Raw genomic sequence first — 13299 nt, forward strand, 5'->3', positions numbered from 1 at the left:
ATCATAGGAGGGTATCCTGGGCTTTGGTAGATTCTTTACAGACCAGACACATAAGGATGGGTGTGTGTGTGTGTGTGTGTGTGTGTGTGTGTGTGTGTGTGTGGTGGGTAATGGAGGGATGTGGGGAATGAGTAGATGCATGACACGAAAGAGAACCCTGCCCATTCCAGGTCAGTTCAAAAACTGTGAATGTGTATTAGTTATCTATTTCTGTGTAACAAATTACCACAAACTTAGCAGCTTAGAACATCACCCACGCCCAGTCAAAAAGCCCTAAAATTCAAGTGATGCATACAGATTACTTTTCAACTCAGTTTATATGTCATTTGTAAATACTCTTAACATGTCATGAGTCCTAGTTAAATTTGGGATCTGATTATTCTTACCTACCACCTGGAAAGCTTCTATGTGAAGAACTGTAAGAATGATGAGAGAAATGCAAACACGTTGATTGACCATCATATTCTACAAAAGCAACAAACTCCCTTTGTAACAGTGATCACTGCAAGGAATTCTGGAGAGGATGGGGCACCCTATGAAATGAGGGGCAGTAGGTTCTCTGTCTACAGCTACTGCCTGTTAGTACACCTGGCAGTATCGTTTTCAATGCTCAAGGCATATTTTTATTACAGACTGTAAAGTATTGCTTGAGAAACATACAAAAAGAGTGTACATAATGTATATGTACAGCTTAAAATTAATAATAAAAGGAACATAAAGCCTGTTTTCAAAGAAAGCAGCAATAAGTGTAGAAAGGCTCAATATGAAATATTTGACATTTCATTGTGGAAATGCCAACACACAAATTATCCTTGTTCATTTCTTAGTGCCGTAGCTCTGTATTTCCCCATATAGTGCTGTGCAAACATTTTATCAGACGTGGTGGAGGAAAGAAAACCCATTGTTAACCACACCCGATAAAGTAATTTGGTTGCTGATAGAACAGTCTTTGCAGTTGGATGGTTATGTTGTTTCCTATATTCAACAAGGGGGCACGAATAACATGGTTATAAAGAAGCAAAGTGAGAGTTAAAGAGGCAATATGCCATAATATTTTCACCTCCCCGGTTCCTTCCATTTGAAAAGCCCATTATAAAAATATTACAGCGGCACAGCCCACTGGTAATCTGTGACTTTAACACAGTCCACGAGGCTCTGGGATCTGATGGGTCTGGCGTGGGTGATCACACCAGGAGGCCACAGACAGGGTGTGGCCCACTGTAAGTTGGGTCCTGCTGCCCTTGTGCTTAAAGCCCCAGGCCATGTGTGCGAGTGGTTAAGGGGCAGGCTCTGGAGCCAGACCACTTGGGCCTGCAGCCTGTCTTTCTGCCACCAGTGGCTGTGAACCTGAGAGTCCTCATGCCTCCTTGTGCCTCGGTTTCTCCAACTGTCACAAAGGGAGGATAATGATGTGGACCTACCTTTGTGTGAGGATAAAATGAGTTCACACACGTGAAGCCCCTGGGAGAGTGTCTGGGCCACTATACATGCTAGTTCGTGTTGCTGGGTTGGTGTTGTAATAGAATCCCAACTCCTTCACCCTGGCCACAGCTGGCCTCCCTGGCTTCATCTCCCTCTCACTCCATTCCTTCGTTCATTCATCCGGTGCCTAGAAGTCCTTCCATTTTTACATCAAACTCGCCACCTTTGTCCCTGTGCCCTCAAGCTGCGACACTCCTCCCTGCCTCCACCCCCCCACCCATCCCAGTATCATATCACCCCGAGTTATTTCCTGTGTTGCGTTTATCACTATTTGAACTTACTGTATTTATTAGTGTACTTGTTAATGGCCTGTTCTTCCAGTGGAATGGCCAGCTTGTCCCAATGTGCCCAGGACTTCCCCAGTTTTAGGTTGGAAGTCCCACATCCTGGGAAGCTGGATGAGGACTCTGCCTTCTTCCACCCCCATCTCCAGGGCCTGCACAATGCCTTACACATATTTGAGGGATAAATGAATGAATAACCAAGCAACTGGTTGAAAAGGAGGCAGAGCTGGGGAGCATCACTGTGAGGGTACAGTCATCCTGCGTGGTGAAGGAGAGGCCTGGGAACCCTGCTGTCATCATTTGAAACACATGCCAATGACGTCACATCAGTCCTGCCCATGAGTTCACACCAAAGACCCGCCACCTGCTTCCTGACGTCCTCCCTGATGTTTATGTTCCTGTCTCCATAGTGACTGAGACGCCTCAGAGGCCAGCAGCTGCTTTGCATCCCAAGATCAACACACAAGTGTCTGGAGACCCCTGGTGATCAAGGCCAGGTGGAAGTTTTGGAGGCTGACGCAATGGCCCATGTTATTTCTTCACGGGCCGACGACTGCCTGGAGCCAGTGTGTCACAGAATCAGACTTAGCTTGTCCGGGCTCTGAGCTCTCCCTCAGCCTGCAAACCGTAGGCACAGAGAGGACTCACAGGGAATTATTCCAAACAAGAGCAAGAGAGGTCGGAAGGACCTGTCATAAAGGAAGAAAACAGAGGCAACCAGATATTTGGGAATGTGGGTGGTGAGGACCGGGGCAGGGCGGGGCGGGGAGAGAGGGGAGAAGGAATTGTAGGACTAGATTTCACTTCCCCATGATAATAAAGAAGGCCCAGTATTTGGTGTTCTGGCTAATGTAAACATATACAGAGAGAGGCAGAGGAAGCCTGGAATGCATCCTGTGCATAAGGACACTGTGTTAGAATGATCCTAGGTAGGATGATCTGGTGAGCACATTAATAGGCTAGCAGTGAGTATTTCTCTTGGTGACTGACATTTGTACTTCATTTTCTCCATTTTTTAAGTGGGAATGGTCCTTTCTACCCTGCCTTCCTCATGAAGATATTGCGTTCTTATGTGATAATCAGCCTGAGCCTATGGGTTGAATGGAGTAAACTCAGGGGACGTGCTAAGTGGGTCAGGTCATTCCAGTTGAGCGAATAAATCAATTTCAGTTGACAGGCTGGTTTCCTGCTGCTCCAAAAGTTTGTGCAAGGGGGAGAATTTACTTTCTCTTTATCAACAGAAACAGCTGGAGCTCAGAACTACTTGAGGTCTTCTAGAGAAACAGCCTAGGGAATCAGGATTATGACTTCACATCGGTACCTTACAGAGTCACCCTTTCAGCTCCCCGAGTAAACTGTTTTACAGTCTAGCCTCCTAAATAAGAGGGCATGGGCGGGCATTGGACTGTGTCCTGTGGGATGGAGACCCCATAAGATCTGGGGTCCAGCTGAGGACAAAAACCAAAGTCTGGGTCCTCCTCTGAGGAAGTGCTTCTGAGGCTCCCACTCCTCGCCTAACACCAAAATCTGACTTCTTTCTCCTCTTCCTATAAACTCTAAATATTTTTAAATATATTTTTTTTATTTAGAGGGGAAGGGAGATGGAGAAAGAGATAGAAACATCAATGATGAGAGAGAATCACTGATCGGCTGCCTCCTGCACGCCCACAACCGGGCATGTGCCCTGACTGGGAATCAAACCGTGACCTCCTGGTTGATAGATCGATGCTCAACCCATGCCAGCCAGGCTATAAACCCTTTATTTTGGGGTCACTCTCTCCCGACACCTTGCTCATCACTCTCTCTCTCTCTCTCTCTCTCTACACCTTGCTCATCACTCTCTCTCTTTCTCTCTCTCTCTACACCTTGCTCATCACTCTCTCTCTCTCTCTACACCTTGCTCATCACTCTCTCTCTCTCTACACCTTGCTCATCACTCTCTCTCTCTCTCTACACCTTGCTCATCACTCTCTCTCTCTCTCTACACCTTGCTCATCCTGGTGTCTGGACCTCCCTGACCACCCAAAGGCCATCACTGAAGGCCTTTACGACCAGCTCAAGTGCTGCCTCCTCCGTGAGACCTCCCCAGGCCTTTCCCTCCAAGGGGCACCTCTCCATAGCCCCTCCTCCAGGAGCCACCGCTACCACGCGGGACCTTTTTGGTCTCTTCTCACATGATACCAATGGTGGATCCCCTCTCCCGCTAACCAGAAAACTTCCTGACGCTAGGCCCTGTGCCTTATTAATTGTTGTATTCCCCTGGAGGCCAGCCCAGCGTGGTGCTGTAGGGACTCAAGACTTATTCATTGCATTGGAGCTAAGTGGGAGAGTCTGTGAAATCTACAGGCAGCATGTGAGTGGAGCCTGGGTTCGGAGGAAGCTGACCCAGGCACTGTCAGCAGTGAGGTCAGGGTTATCAGTGGTTAGGTCAACCTTGGTCCTCGCATGAGCGGTCTGTGGTTTATGTCAAAACTGTTCTGCACCGATGACCACATTCTGCACATCTGGTTTTCATGGTGTCATTTATCTGGAGATGCAGAATTTTAGCTGGCCCGTGTTTGTCTCGGGAATTCGCCTTTGCACCACGCCTTGCATAGGACAGTGTGGTGCCCGCAGGGTCTGCACAGGTTCCCTCTCCATGTCAGGGGAAAGGGAACCAGCAGTGAAAGTAAACAAAGAGCCGGGGCGACTTGTTCGATCATGGGAAATCAGACAGAGGGAAAGTCTGTCTCCGTGGAAAAACTGACACCCTTCTTCAGCCAGCTGTGTGAGTGGAGGAGCCATGGGGAAATGTGTAATAATTTGCAAGGTTTACCCAAAGGATGGAGTTGTGTCATTTTTCCTACAACAATCTGTGCTGCTGGCTGACAGCATGGAATTTCTTCCTGGGCTGAGTTGGCGATTATTCACGAAAATATTCCAAGCCAAAAACAGTGGCTGGTCCGAATCTGCTAAAGAGAGAGACGAAGGTGGAGGGTGGACCGAGTTCCCCCGGTCACGGCTATTCGGCCCTCTCACGTCTGCAGAGTTCGAGTTCTTCTCTCGGGTTTTATCCAGTCCTCTGGCTTCACCGTTGCTTGCTAGTTGGCTGAACCTCTTGACAAACCATCTTTGGACCATTCCTTCCTGGGCTGGGCTGGGCTGCAGGCCTGCTCTCCCCGCCCCCACAGGACCTTTCCATTGCAGGCACCTCAGAGGCAGATGGTGCAGAAACCCTCGAAACGTGTCCTGGATCCAGCAAAAGGGATGCTCTCTGTGGTACCCCAGGGAAGCCAGGGCCTCCCCAGTACACCCTTGCTTTTAGAGTGGTTGAATAGTGAAGCCCAAGAGACTTCCCCCCAACCACTGGCAAGCCTGCCCTTCCTTAGCTTCTCAGGCAGCTCTTTCTCTGACTTAGTCCCCCGAAGAAAGATCACTTCAGAGACTTAAAAGCTTGCTAAAAATGTACTATTGCCTGATGGAGCGTTGAGGAAGTGACTTCTTGTTTTCATCTCTTTTGCTCTCTGGTTCAGGCCCACTTTTACACACGGGTGCTTTCTGCGTAGTGTGCCTCTTGTGCATCTGCCAGAACAGGGATGCCAGATAAAATAGGTGCCCAGTTAAATGGGTTATTTAAAGACACAAAGGCGCTTTTTATTTTTTTCAGTATGAGTATTTTCCAAATATTGCATGGACAAAGCTACCCGAAAAAAATATTTGATGTTTATCTGAAATTTACCTGCATCTTCTATTTTTATTTGCTAGATATGGCAACCCTAGCCAGGATGATCCTGGGTCTTTTCATTACTCCCAACCATTAGTCATCTGTTTATCTCGATGCCAGGCATTTTTATGGCATGGTGTATCAGTGAGTGAATGCCACAAAAATGCTGCATAATCAATAGCTCAAAACTCAGTGGCTTGAAAGAGTCATGTGTTCTTGTGAATCTGTGGGTCAGCTAGGGGTCAGCTGATCTAGGCTGACTCAGCCAGGCTGTACTCGGCTTCACGGTCCTCTTCTTGAGACCTGTGGGCTGGCCTCGACAGGTCCCTGTCATACTGGTGGCAAAGGTGTGGGAGAGCAAGACCCTATGCACAAGCATCCTCGAAGCCTTTGGCCACATCACACACACTCACATCCCAGGAGCCAAAGCAGCCATGGTCAAATGCAATGTCAGGCCATGGACCTAGAAAGGGTGTGGGTGCAAGGAGGGGTGAAGAATTAGAACAAATAACCTCTCATGCTGAGAAAAGGTACAGTCGAAAGCCAGGTAAGCCTAGGATCTGACCCCACTTTGCTACCTATTAGCTATGAGGCCTTGGAAAAGTCTCTCTGAACCACTGTTTCCTTATCCATAAAATAACGCTGTGGCCAAGATTAGGCAATTTGGTTGAGTGATCACTAAATGGTAGCTACCATTAAGATCAAGAACAGATTGAATTTGGGGAGGCCATGCATGGCATTCAGTTTCTAGCCCTTAACTCCTAAACTGCTGATCTGCTCCAGTATATATATAAGTATTGATTTCAGAGAAGAAGGGGGAGGGAGAGAGAGAGAGAAACATCAATGATGAGAGACAATCATTGATCAGCTGACTCCTGCATGTCCCCCACTGGGAACTGAGCCCGCAATCCAAGCATGTGCCTTGACTAGGAATTGAACCATGACACCCTGGTTCATAGGTCAATGCTCAATCACTGAGCCACGCCAGCTGGGCATGCTCCAGAGTTTCCATAAAGACTGTGAGCAACAGGCTACGCTGAGGAACTGGGGGACGTGGACGCTCAGTGAAGGGGGCGAGGCAATGCCCTGTTCTGTGCGGTCGTCTCTGCCTCTGAGCCCTGCAGCCCCCTCTCCATCATGGCAGGTGCTAAGACCGCTCATCCCATTCGGTGAGCTGTCTGCTGTCTGCTACAAAGGCCCAGCTGAGCGTCTGCAGTTTAATCTGCTTCTGAAATCAGTGTTCCTTCCTTCTCAAGGAAGGCGTCAGTTTACAGAGTCTGAAGCCTTCTTTTCTAAGGGTTCCGGCTCTGGGTTCAACTCTAGACTTTCCTACTTACCCAGATGTGTCTTGGAAAAGGTATTTAATGCTTCTGTCAAATAAACATAGTAATAGAACCTAGCTTCTAGCATGGTTGTTTGAAGATTAAATGAGTTAATACTTGTACCGTTTAGAATAGGGCCTGTCACGTTGTATGAACTCCATAAATGTTGCAGGGCGGGGAGAGGTTGTGCAGTTTTTCTTGTAATTTTCGTTATCATTATTACATCCTGTCTTGTTTCATAGTTGTGATATCCTAGCTTTTCGCTCTGAAGACTTAGTTCATTTTTTTTTGTTTGTTTCTTCCTGCTTCCTGCCTATTCTGTTTCCTCTGAATTCCTTTTTTAGAGAATTGTTATTTATTGATTTGAGGGAAAGAGAGAGAGAGAGAGAGAGAGAGAGAGAGAGAGAGAGAGAGAGAGAGAGAGGAAGGGAGAGAGATTTGCTGTTCCACATATTTATGCATTCATTACTTGATTCTTGTATGTGCCCTGACCAGATTTCGAACCCGCAGCCATGTCATATCGATAGGACGATAAGCAACTGAGCTACCTGGCCAGGGCCTGTTTCTCTCTGTTTTGGTCTCTTTTTCACATTAGAGCTATCCTGGAGATCTGTATCTCTGTGTTCATATTGAAGAGTGGGACACCAGAGAGATGAGGGGAGTTTAGTGGCCAGCCTTCAAGGTGGCGCTAGTCATTCTCACCTCCTGGTATTTGACCTCCTGTGTGGTTCCCTCCTGCATTGTCAAGAGCAGCCCGTGTCACCAAAATAACATTGCAGAAATAATGGAGTGTGACCTCCTGGGCTGGATCACAAAAGACATTGCAGCTTCCACCTTGCTGTCTAGGACCACCTGCTCTGGGTGAAGCCAGCTGCCATGTTGTGAGGACACTCGAGCAGCCCTATGGACAAGTCCACGTGGTGAAGAGCTGAGGCCTCTTGCCAACAAGCACTACCGTGCTTGGTTGTGGGAGTGAGACATTTTGGAGGTGGATCCTCCAGCCTCAGTCCAGCCCACATCTTGACTGCAACCCTAAGCCAGAACCACCCAGCTAATCCATTCGGAAATGCTTGACCTATAAAAACTGTGAGGTAATAAATGTTTATTTTTGTTTTAGGTCACTATGTCACGAGTTAATTTGCAATGCAGCACTAGACTACTAATACAGGAAGGGTAGCTGGCTGGCAGGGCTGGAAGTAGAATCTGGATGTCTAACTACTCATCAATTGAACTTTCAGTCAATCCTGGGTTTAGCCCCATCCTATACCCCAATGTTTAGAGGTACTCGTTCCTCCAAATCCTGAGAGTTCTGACAAGCAAATATCACTGAATTTGTAGGAGTTAGGTTTCAATTTCTCTGTTCCGCGAAGTCAGTTATCATTTTTTTCCATCTGCTTTCACTTTTCCAGAGTTTTATTGACATTACTCATATGCTGCCAATGCCTCTCTTGTTTTCTTCATCTTTGTGGGTTTATATCATTGGTTTATATTACTGTTATTTAGCAGGATGTGAGGAGAGGGAAGAGTTAATGTGGGTGTGCTCAATCTGCCACATTTACTCAGAAGTCAGAGTGATCTTTGACCATTTGGGTGCTGGAGAAACCTCCCTGGGTGCTGGAGACCACAGGAATGGCCACTCCATTTTTAGAAGGTTGGTGGCCTGTGGGCAAACAGAGCTGAACAAGTGTTTGCAGGACCCGGCAGACCCCAGGAACCTCTGCAAGCCCTTGGTGCTGCGGTGCAGGTGGTGGCCGGGGGGTGGGGGGGGAGGGAGAGGAGGAGGAGTTCTATCCCAGCCTTTGAGGAGAAGCCATGTGCGAAGGCTGAAAGGAGAGGCCTGGGCAGATACTAAGATCAAAGACCATATAATCAGAAATGGATCGAACCTTGAAGTGTAGGAAGGACATGTGGAATGAGGATGTGCATGTGATAAAATTCAGATCAATTCCATCCCTAGGTTATCTATTGTTAGAGACAGACCCATGACTTCAAACAGCAACATTCTTTACTTCTACAAAAGATGAGGTAGAAGCCCTAGCTGGTTTGGCTCAGTAAATAGAACATTGGCCTGCAGTCTGAAGGGTCCTGGGTTCGATTCCAGTCAAGAGCACATGTCCAGGTTGCAGGCTTGATTCCCAGTAGGAGGTGTGCAAAAGGCAGCCAATCAATGATTCTTTGATGTTTCATTGATGTTTCTCTCTCTCTCTTCCTCTCTGAAATCAATATCAATGTATTTTTTTTAAAAAAAGACATGAGAAGGAAAAATCAACTATATATAAGATATTTTCAGAGTATGATGTTCAAAAGGAGTAATGAGAGGAAACATTCTTGCCTTGTTTCTGTTCTTAGCAGGAAAGTGTCTAGTTTCTCACCATTAAGTATGATGTTGGCTGTATGTTTTTTGTAGATATTCTTTATCAAGTTGAGGAAGTTTCCTCTATTCCTAGTTTGTGAGTTTTTATCATGAATGAGTACTGGATTGTATCAAATGCTTTTCTGCATCTATTTATATGATCATGGAGTTTTCTTCTTTAGCCTGTTGATATGAAAGATTATATTAATTGATTTTCTAGAGTTGAACCAGCCTTGCTGACCTGGGACAAATCCCATTTGGTCATGGTATGTCATTATTTGTATACATTGATGGATATTATTTGCTCTTATTTTTGTTGAGGATTTTTACATCTATGTTCATGAATGACAGTTAGTCTATAATTTTCTTATAATGTTTTTGTCTGTTTTTGGTTTTGTGGTAATAGTAGCCTTCTAGAATTAGTTTGGAAGTATTGGCTCTGCTTCTATCTTCTAGAAGAGACTGTAGAGAATTATAATTTCTTCTTTAAATATTTATTAGAATTCACCATGAACCCATCTGGGCCTGATGCTTTCTGTTTTGGGGAGTTATTAATTGTTGATTTAATTTCTTTAACAAATATAGGCCTGTTTAGATGGTCTATTTCTTCTTTTTTGAGTTTTGGTAGATTGTGTCTCTCAATGAATTTATCCATTTTATCTAAGTTATCAAATTTGTGGGCATAGAATTATTCAGACTATTCTTTGATTCTCCTTTTAATGTTCATCAGATCTGTAGGAATGTTCCCTCTTTCATTTCTGATATTAGTAATTTTTGTCCTCTCTCTTTTTTTCTCATTAGTCTGCCTAGAAGCTTATTGATTTAAATTATCTTTTCAAAGAACCAGCTTTTGGCTTCATTGATTTTCTTTATTGATTCCCTGTTTTTAAGTTAATTTATTTCTACTCTGATTTTTATTATTTCTTTTCCTTTGCTTACTTCTGATTTAATGTGTGGGGGTTTTTTCCAGTTTCCCAAGATGGAAGCTTAGATAATTGATTTTAGATCTTCCTTTTTTTCTAATATATGTATTCAATGCTATAGATTTTCCTCCAAGCACTGCTTTTGCTGGATCCCACAAATTTTGATCATTTAAATTTTCACTTTGATTTAGTTCAAAATGCTTTTAAAATTCTTCTCTATGTATTTTAGGATTTTCCAGCTATCTTTCTGTTATTGATTTCGAATTTAATTCTACTGTGGTCTGAAATCACATGTTGTATGATTTCCATGTTTTAAATTTGTGAAGGTGTGTTTTATAGCCCAGAGTGTGGTCTGTGTTGGTGAATGTTGCCTCTGAGCTTGAGAAGTATGTGCATCCTGCTGTTGTTGGATGAGTAATCTACACATGTCAATTATATGCAGTTAATTTATGGTACTATTGAGTTCAGATGTTTTGGATTTTTTCAAAGAGAATATATTCATACATTGCATGTATTATTTCTGTAAAATAACAATGTAACAAAACAAAAAAATGAATGAATTTTTTTAAAGCTATAATGGGCCAGGACAGAGGTGCTCCTGGGGGCAACCTTGCAGTCATCGCCAAGGGCTTATCCACTCACTCTGCCAGCCCTGCCAATCCAGATAAGGGCATGGCAGCCATGGCAACCCAAGGTCTTGGACCCACTGCACTGGACACAGTCAGTGGAGGGGAAGTACCAACGGATGGGCTGAGGCTTGAAAGAGGATGGTGTGTCTGTGAATCCTTCCCAAATGCGAGCACAAATTGCAGGTGATAGATGACTGAAATCCAGCCAAGCCTGTTTAACTATAATTATAATAAAAGGCATGAAGTTTATGTCCAGGCTCTAGGCATATTTATTGATTAAGCAACTGAAGTCTTACATCATATTTGCCTTGTGTTTTTAGCTGGGCACTAAGCATCCCAGCCCCCAGAACCAATGGGGAAAAAAAAGACATCACAGATGTAATTACATGTTCAGTCTTCCATGTCTCTGGGCCGTTTAACATGTTATGCCACTCCCTTCCTAACGGAGATTGACTATAAGGAATCTCAAATTCAAGAGAACACCATATCGACCAAAAAATGTCTAGTAAATGAATTTGGAGAGTAGAATGGAAATAACCTAATGTTGCTGCCAGTGATTCTACCCAGCATTCTGTCCAAACTTCCTTCCTTTGTCCCATTCTTTCTTTCTTTCTCTCTTTCTTTCTTTCATTAAAATATATTTTTATTGATTTCAGAGAAGGAGAGAGAGATAGAAACATCAATGATGAGATAATCACTGATCGGCTGCCTCCTGCAGGCCCACCTGGGGATCAAACCTGAAACCCAGGCATGTGCTCTAACCAGGAATCGAACTGTGACCTCCTGGCTCATAGGTTGATGCTCAACCACTGAGCCACACTGGCTGGACTTGTCCATTTTAATAACTCATTCTTCTAATAAAAGAAGTCCACTTGGAAGGAAGGGCTTAGTGACGTATTAAATTAGAGAGGAAGGTGCTGGAGAATTCTGTGGCACTATTTTCCAATTATTAATGTGTTCACCTGCTTTTATCAAGGTATTCAAAATTAGTTTCTGCCTATCAACCACAGAGAAACTTGATTTTATAAACTTGATTTCATAAATATAGCAAGTGTGGGAGGTTAATTTTAAACAAATAAGTGGGACAGAGGCAAGGGCATGGGCATATCTGTTTGCATACACCTCTAAAGAATCATAAGTTTCCATTGCCTTACTCAGAGGTGGTTAAAATGCAGTGAATTACACAGTATGTCTTGTTAATTAATTTTTTTAATTAGAATAATCTAGAATATCTAAAGCCTTTTTAGCCCAACATTAGACTAAGTCCATGAGAGAAAGTGTGAGTGATTTCATGTGTATGTCTATGTGTCTTTTTGGGAAATATGTTAGTTTACTATGGAGACAATGCTATCATCGGTAAGGACAAATTCAGTTTACATACTTATTTGTAATAAACTCATGGTTCGTGGAGAACAAAGAAAGTTTCATAAATCAGTCACTATGCTTGCTCACTGTGTTACATTACAAATGATGATATTTGGAGGAATGATGACTTTTATTGTAGTTGCCTGATACTTCTCCATGAATGAATTTTCCTAACCATTGGTCAGTCTTAGAAATTTCAACTTTATATTCAAAAGCAATTTTTTACTACTTCCATAAAATATTTGTTTTAAAGAGAACACTTATCTGGAGAAGACCCACTTTTTTTTTTAAGTTTGACATGAGAAACTGCAGTTGCTTTGTGAACCTGCATAGAAGGTGGAGAATTTACTTTCCCTTTGCACATGCTTTCCAAAGCCCATGGAAAATTCACTTGCATAACGTCTCCTTCCACCCAGCCATGTATTTATAGCCCTTCCAAACACATGTTTGCAGGGATCTGAAAAGTCACTCGTTAGCTTTTATGTCTCCTCTCACAACTGTGGCCAAATGCCTACATGTGGCTGCCAAAGGCCAGAGGATCACTTCAGACATCCCACAGCGCCCCTGCCTGTATCTAGATCCCAACTGTCTTTTCATCTTGGTGCCCTCATGCTTCTTTTGGGTGAAGCGTTGTTATTTCTGGTGGCTTCCTGTCAGTGCAGATATGCCTGAGAGGATGAAGAATCAGATTGCTGTTCCATCAGCTCGCTTTCCTCATTGACTTCCAGGATGAACAGCGCATACACTGCTTCCGGGGATAATCATTAGTGAAAGGAGTAAATTGTTAACTTTGGCTTATGTTATCAATGAGGATGAGATTGAGGTGCATGAAACAGAAACGTCAAAGATAAGAATGGCTCAAACATGATGGAAACCGATTTCTTTCTTCTGTAAAGGAAGTCCAGTGGCAGACATCCCAGGGGGTGGGCCCTAGACTCCACCTTAGTATATCCCTGGGGCCCCATCCTAGTGTAGGGCTTCTGTCTTCAGGTTGCCTCTTGCTCTGAGACAGGCTGCTGGGACTGCAAGCCAGAAGAGAAGTAAAGACCAAAGGAGGCTCCACCTTCTGAGTCCACTCCCTTCACACACACACACACACGCACACACACGCACACACGCACACACGCACGCACACCCTTCCTGGAAGTCCTGCAGAATTTATCTTATTGGCCAGAAGCAAGTCACATCTAGCAGCAAAGGAGGCTGGGAAATCATAGTTTTATTCTTGGTCACAATGT

The sequence above is a fragment of the Plecotus auritus genome, assembly GCF_963455305.1.
Source record: "Plecotus auritus genome assembly, chromosome: 6".
In the NCBI taxonomy this organism is placed as follows: Eukaryota; Metazoa; Chordata; class Mammalia; order Chiroptera; family Vespertilionidae; genus Plecotus; species Plecotus auritus.